At 51.9% G+C, this 7,084-nt stretch overlaps 1 long non-coding RNA gene and 1 other non-coding gene across 2 annotated transcripts; both read left to right on the top strand.

The window, feature by feature from the left end:
* Positions 1-2,343: 2,343 nt before the first annotated feature.
* On the top strand, positions 2,344-2,415 carry TRNAT-CGU. The gene has a single exon. It is a non-coding gene; the product is annotated as a tRNA-Thr (tRNA).
* A 33-nt stretch (positions 2,416-2,448) lies between these two features.
* Positions 2,449-6,334, top strand: LOC120232714. The gene is made up of 3 exons (XR_005528628.1): positions 2,449-2,591; positions 5,452-5,581; positions 5,948-6,334. It is a non-coding gene; the product is annotated as an uncharacterized LOC120232714 (long non-coding RNA).
* The last annotated feature ends 750 nt before the right edge of the window (positions 6,335-7,084 follow it).

Raw genomic sequence — 7,084 nt, 5'->3', positions numbered from 1 at the left:
ACCGCTCGGGGACACTGGGGCCGGGACGGCCCCTCCATCCGCACACGCGATCTGTGGCTTCTTCCGCTGCTCCCTGTCAGATAAGTAAGGTCAGAGCACCCAGCACCTGCGTTCTCTACCCGCCCCTCTCAGGGCCCCTCAGATCGCGGACGCCTGGGGCGCCCTACCCGCCCAACAAGGCACAGACGCCCCTCTCCCATTCTGCTCCCCCCCTTCCCTCACAAGGCAAAGCCGGAAAACAGCACCTGTTAAGAGGCTGATCCCTGTTCCACCTGCCAGTTAGTTCTGGGCTCAGCTCCTGCGTGACGTTTCCTCACTTGCTAATTTCTTTTAACTTTTGCTACGCCTCTGCCACTTCGGCACAAGCATTCCAACAGCTCAGTGAACACCCGAAACAAGAGGCAGACACTGGAACCAATTTTATCCTCCACGAGTCAGAGGCATTGCTCGGGAACAAATGTTTTAATTCTGAAAATATTCTTGAATTTTTTAAACAAAAAGTGTTTATAAACTTTTATAAACTTTTTTTTAATATTTATTCATTTTTCAGAGACAGAAACCGAGCACGAGCAGGGGAAGGGCAGAGAGAGAGAGAGAGAGAAACAGAATCTGAAGCAGGCTCCAGGCTCTGTCCAAGCTGTCAGTACGGAACCCGACGAGGGGCTGAGATCACAAACCTTGAAATCATGACCTGAGCCGAAGATGGACAATTAACTGAGCCACTCAGGTGCCCCAAATTTTACAAATTTTTAATAATAAATTTTTATTTATTTATTTCGAGACAGACAGAGAGAATGAGCAGGGGAGGGTCAGAGAGAGAGGGAGAGAGAATCCCAACACAGGGCTCCATCCCACTAACCTTGAGATCATGATCTGAGCCAAGATTAAGAGTCGGCTAGTTAACCAACTGAGCCACCCAGGTGCCTCCATTTTTTTTTTTTTTTTTACATTAGGGAGCTGCAGTGATGTCTGCAGAAAGATCTCACACACTGAGTGCAATGTTTCAGTATTCCTGTCCCAATGTCCGAGGGTAAACGTCAGTGCCTTTTCCACTCACTTTCCCAAACCTTAAAGCAACCTGGTGAACACAACTTCCTGGTATTTTTAAGTTTCCTATTAGCCTATGCAGTTGAGTGGTGGGCTGGGAACAAACCTAATGTATGTCTTCATATACCCTACAAGCATCACTGGTACCAGACGAGAAAGATGCATATAGCAGAATGTTCTGTTCAGCAAAAAAGCTGCGGACAACATAAGGCTACGTCCCAGAAATTGATTAAATCAACTATGATACAGCCACTCAATGGGAAACCATGAAGCTATTAAAGAGAATAAGGTAAACCATCCGTGTAGAAGGGTCAGATTACCGTATATACTGTAATATATATAAATTACAATACAGCGTTATGCATATTAATGAAACACAAATTATGAAGTTATTAAATAATACGCTGTCACTTATGGTGATTATTTATATTACTACAAGCCACTGTATTAACACATTCATACATGAAAAATCAAAGTGCAAAGAACTGCAGAGTCGGTCTATTTGTATAAAAAAATAAAAGTTTGAATACATGCATACGTTTGAGCATATAAATACGAATGTGTCTATCAATTGTCTGGGGCAGCGGGGCTCAGCATCACCTGGAGGGCTTGTGAAAGCCCAGGTTGCCGGGCCCCACCCTCGGGTCTAATTCGGCAGGTGCGGGCGGAACCGGCAAGTCGCAGGGCGGCAAGCCCCCAGGTGACGGCGCTGGTCCCGGACGAGGCAGGCACCCGGGGCTCACCAGCGGGGGAAGAGGAGCTTTGAGCTTTTTATTTCTTAAACACTTACGCATTCATTCAACAACACTTGCCGGGCGTGTGCTCCGCGCAGGACAGCCGTGGACTGGCAACGAGAACTGTCATCCCTTCCCCTGCTTCCTGGGTGCTTTACCCCAGGGGGGGAACTGAGGCTCCGAGGAGCGCCACTCCCGGTCTCAAACTGTCTCTGGCGGAGCTGGGATTCGAACACTGGGGTCCGAGTCCCCGACTAGCGTTCCGCCGGCTCCGGAGTTCCAGACACTCCTCCCGCCGTGGCGGTGGGGACTCCGGGGCCGCCACCCCGCCGCACGCGGAGCGCGGGGCCCCCCCCCAAGCCCGGCGCGTCCGCAGCCGGGAGTCTGCGGAGAGCGACCGGCGCGCGCACGCCGGAGCCCCGCCCCGCCGGCCGCAGGGAGGGGGCGGGGCCGCGCGAGGGCGGGGCGGGGCGGGCGCGCTCGCGCTCGCGCTCGTGCCCGCGGGGCGAGCTGACGGGAGCGACGCCAGGATAGAGGCTCGCGGAGCCGCCATTCCAACGCAGGCGCGGTGGCCAAGTGGTAAGGCGTCGGTCTCGTAAACCGAAGATCACGGGTTCGAACCCCGTCCGTGCCTGGTGCCGACCTTTCCCGAAAGGGGAGACTTTTTAGGGGTGGGACCAGTTTTCAAAAGCGGACGACCGGAAAAACCGCCGCGTCTAGAGCCTCGCCCCTGGGTGCAGATGGGTGCGGAGCCGGCCAAACTGTTTTCACCCCGTGTGGCTCCAAGCTCTGCGCCAGCCCTCGCGGAAGGTGAGCGTCTGGGTGGTCCGGCCTCGGCTACGCCGCAAACTGCCCGCTCCGGACCGAGTCCCCCGCCGCGGGAACCGGAGGGGCCCCCAGAAACCGTGGCCCCAGGCAAAAACCCCCACAGCTGCTGGCACACTCGACTCGAGAGCCACTAAGCTTCCCCCCTGAACGTGCAAGTCCAAGTTTATCCTTTCTCATGAGAGGACTGCCGTTGCCTGATGCCGGGCCCACACCCAGAGGCAGCTGCTGGCTGGCTTGCTATTTTTAAAAAGCAGTCGGTTGCAGGCACTGCTGTAAGAGAGGAAATCTTGCCCAGGCCTAGAGTCGTCCTGACGTGAAAACCTAACCCCGGCTGAGCCTCCATTTGCCCTTCCGTGAAATGGGTGTCTGACCAGCTTTCGGCGTGTATGTGCTGCCAGACGGCCGCGGTAAACCGAGCCAGGGTCCTGCGGAATCTGTTTTCTTTGCATCACGAAAGAGTGCGCCGCGGGGCTGCTCGAATGCATTTAACCACGTGTGCAGTGACCTCCACCCCCGGGGGAGTGGCGTCTTGTGCCATCTGAAAACCAGCTGGACGTACTCGGGGAAACCCGGATTGGCCTGATATTCCTAAAGTGAAGGGAGCATTAATGGAGCTCCTGGTGTATGCGTGGTGGAACCGGACTCTGGGGGTACCTCGGTGAAGGAGCCAGATCCGGGCGGGCTCTCTCTGGAAAGAGGGGGGTTGAGGGACGTGATGGGGGGCGAGGAGCCTAGCTGCCTCCAGGGGGTAGGAGTCCCCGACTTCACAGCAGAAGCTCCCACACTCGTCAGCCTTCATGGGTGTCCCCTGGCTTGTTAAACACCCATCGCTGGGTGGCCCAGTAAATCCGAGATGTGGCCTGACTGCCTCCCACGTGGCGCTGATGCTGCCCGGCCACACTGAGAGCCTCTCTTCACTCTGGGGGTCGCGTTAAAAGACAAGTTCTGGTTCTTGGGTGGAGCCCGAGACCCTGCATTTCTAACTTGCGGCTTGGAGATGCTGGTGAGGCTGGGCCCCGCCGTCCCTGACTGGACCGAGGGAAGAAGGATCCGCATCAAGTTAACAGCGGTCCAGTCGGGGAGCTGCGGAAAGGATTCCTTCACTTCTTATCCTGTAAACTTTCACATTGTTCAGATTTAATAGGAGAGGATCGTATCACATGCATAATTTCCCCCCCCCCCCCCCAGAATCTCTCCAGAGCCCACACACCCAAAGATAACCTATTAGGACACAGGCAAGTTAGAATGATCCAGAATTAAGTGGGATAATGACTGAATGTTTTCTTCTCTCCACTAGAGCAGCCATTCATTGCTTTTTAAAGAAGTGTCACAGGGGCGCCTGGGTGGCTCAGTCATTGAGCCTCGGACTTGGCTTGGGTCATGATCTCAGTGGTTCACGAGGTTGAGCCCCATGTCAGGCTCTGTGCTGACAGCTCAGGGCCTTGAGCCTGCTTCAGATTCTGTGTCTCCTTTTCTCTCTGCCCCTCCGCTACGCTCCCTCTCTCAAAAAGAAAAAAAAAAAAAGTGTCACAAAGGGACCCTTAGGTTCCTCCCCATTAAACAAAAAAACCACACTGCCCCCAACAGGTAGGCCTGTGGGAGGAGTTTAGTGGTCCACACACATTTTCCTGTCCTTCCCTCCAAAGAGTAAAGCTGCGCCCCCAGGTGACATCATCCTAGGAAAGGGCCCATTCTCACCCCCCACAAAACTGTCCCCACCCCGTCCTACACAGGGCAGCCTCCTCTGCCCCACATGATGAATGGGCTTCAGAAAAAGGCAATTTACATAATGTGCTGTGGGTACCATTTTCAAAAAAAAAAAACTGCACAAAATATCTAAGGGTATATATTTACATGTGGAGAAGTGCTTGCTATTTTTTTGTTTGCAAGTTTGTTTATTTGGAGAGAGAGAGAGCACAAGCAGGGGAGGAACAGAGAGAGAGGGAGAGACAGAGAGTCCCGAGCAGGCTCCTCAACATCAGCACAGAGCCCAATGTGGGGCTTGAACTCACGAACTGTGAGATCATGACCTGAGCTGAGATCAAGAGTCTGTGACAGTTAACCCATTGAGCCACCCAGGTGCCCCTGTGTTTTGTTTTTAAGCCTGGAAGATGACACGTGAATCTCAAAACCATCACCTCTGGTTGAAATCTGGGGATACCACGGAGCTGTACAGCCAGTTTGGCACCTGCTGCCAAATCAGACACTAGTGAGCAAGATTCTGAGTTTGGATCCTCTTTACACTGAAGTGGGGGAAGCTGATTATGCGTCTGAATAAGCAAGCCATTTCATGTTGATTTAAACCACTTATGCTCATGAATCCATAAAGCCATATTTGGATTCCTGTAACTTGTCTGAATTTCTGAAAGTCAGGTTGGAGTCGGCTGTGTGTGTTCTGTGAAGCATCACTCTCTGGTCTACTTTGGATACCTCAAGGGAAGATAAGAAACCCCCTTCGCTGGAGTTAGGAGAGGAGGCAGGTGTAAGGGAGCCAAGTTCTCTGAGAATGTGACCACTTGGGAGAAGGTGGGTTTGCCTAGGGAGTTCTATAAGGACAGATCATGAGAGTCAGTGGCAGGAAAAGGTGAAATAAGAAGTTCGAAGCCCAGGAAGCTGGTAGCAAGGAGGGGCTGTTTGTCCACAGAGGCTGCACAGGGAACAAGCTTCAACAGTGACACCAAGTGGTAGCAGGGAGCAATTGCAGGCTTGCATAGGTTCTCTCCGCTGGGGGAATCCACCAGAACCTGGGGGGAGCCACAGAACCCTCCACTGAACGTCTCTGGGCCTTAGTTTCTCCCATTCTAAAACTGGACTGACCTACACTCACTCGCTTCTCATGCAGCAGAGTCTTTCTGATGACAACGCTGTAAATGGCCACCAACCAGGACGTGAAAGAGCGATCCGTCCATCTCCTGGCACCCTGGGGCGCCATGAAAAGGAAGGATTGATTTATGGATCTGGAGATTAAGTTGGTAAGAAAAGCTGTGTTCTGTTCGGGGAGGGGGTTGTTTTACAGCTTTTTGTTTTTGAGGTATATTTGAGGTATAATTGATAAACAAACCCCTGCACATATGGAATGCATACAATTTGATGCGTTTGGACAGAGGCACACACCTGGGAAGCCATCAGCACATTCAAAGTAATTGACATACCATCACTTCCAAGTTTCCTGTGTCCGTTGGCTCTTTTGTGTGTCTAAGAACACTTAACATGAGATCAGCCCCCTTAAGAGACTTGTTAATAATAGGCACTAGGTTGTACAGATCTCTAGAATTTGTCCATCTTGTATAACTATGATGTTAGTTGATATGCGTATAAATAAGCATATCTATCCATAGATTTTCATGTCGGCTTCTCAGAATGTTCAAGAACATCCACATCCCATGCGGAAGGCTCCATGTCCTGCTGCTGATGGTGAAGACCTGCATGTGGGGTGAGGGGTAGAGGGGGAATTACAGAGCAAATGACCAATTTTTTTTCCCTATCATTGTGGCATCAGGAAGAGAAGCTGTGTTACTTTTGGATGCACTGTTTTAGCAGCAAAAACTTACAAACTTAACAACATGGGGGAAAAAAGAGAAAATATAAGAGTAAACAGACGTCAGGGCTCTGGAGAGCACAGGTGTTCACACACGGCTGAACCTGCATCAATGGGATGCCAAATTCGCAGTGAAAAATCTCCCTCTTGAGACACCCGGGCGGCTCAGCCAGTTGAGCATCCGACTGTGGCTCAGGTCATGATCTCACGGTTTTTGAGTTCAAGCCCTGTGTCGGGCTCTGTGCTGATGGCTCAGAGCCTGGAGTCTGCTTTGGATTCTGCATCTCCCTCTCTCTCTGCCCCTCCCCTGCTCATGCTCTGTCTTTCTCTCTCTAAAATAAGTAACATTAAAAAAAAGAAAAAGCCCCCGCTTGTCTTCCAAACTGACCCCTCCAAGGAGAGGCCTCCAGCCCCCTGCCCTGGCGTGCCTCCCATCTGGAATGACGTCACGTGCTCTGCCAACCTCCATTAAAGAATAAAAAATGGCACTCTTCATCAGAGAGTGATTTGTAGCCGCGCACGAGTGGAGAACCACATTTCAAAACCAGAAGCGTATTTCAGGCACGAGTAGCACTTAAAAGAAAATATTGTGGCAGCCCCTGGAGGCAGCAGACGTTGTTTATGTCATATCAACTTGAGTTTTGCTTAGCAAATCACCAGGCTGGCTCACAAGGAAGGCTGCCCCCCGAGTCTGTTCCCTCCCGTCCCCACCCGGCCCTTTTAACACAGGTGAGCAGAGCTGGGTTTTGACTTACCGATGGCAAAAAGGATCCCCTGAACGCCAGGCCTGGTGGGACGCAAAATCCCTAACAATCCTTGAAACACCCCCAGATAAGAAACCCCATCCCTTCCTCTGAAAAGTGCTGGCGGACAGACTCTAACACCTTTAGCGATTCTTGCCTTCTGCTGTTCACACCCCGTGTCATCCCTTCTCCTT

Source organism: Hyaena hyaena, unplaced genomic scaffold (genome assembly GCF_003009895.1).
Source record: "Hyaena hyaena isolate Hyena2069 unplaced genomic scaffold, ASM300989v1 scaffold_76, whole genome shotgun sequence".
Classification (NCBI taxonomy): Eukaryota; Metazoa; Chordata; class Mammalia; order Carnivora; family Hyaenidae; genus Hyaena; species Hyaena hyaena.
This window is presented reverse-complemented; position numbering and strand designations above follow the sequence as displayed.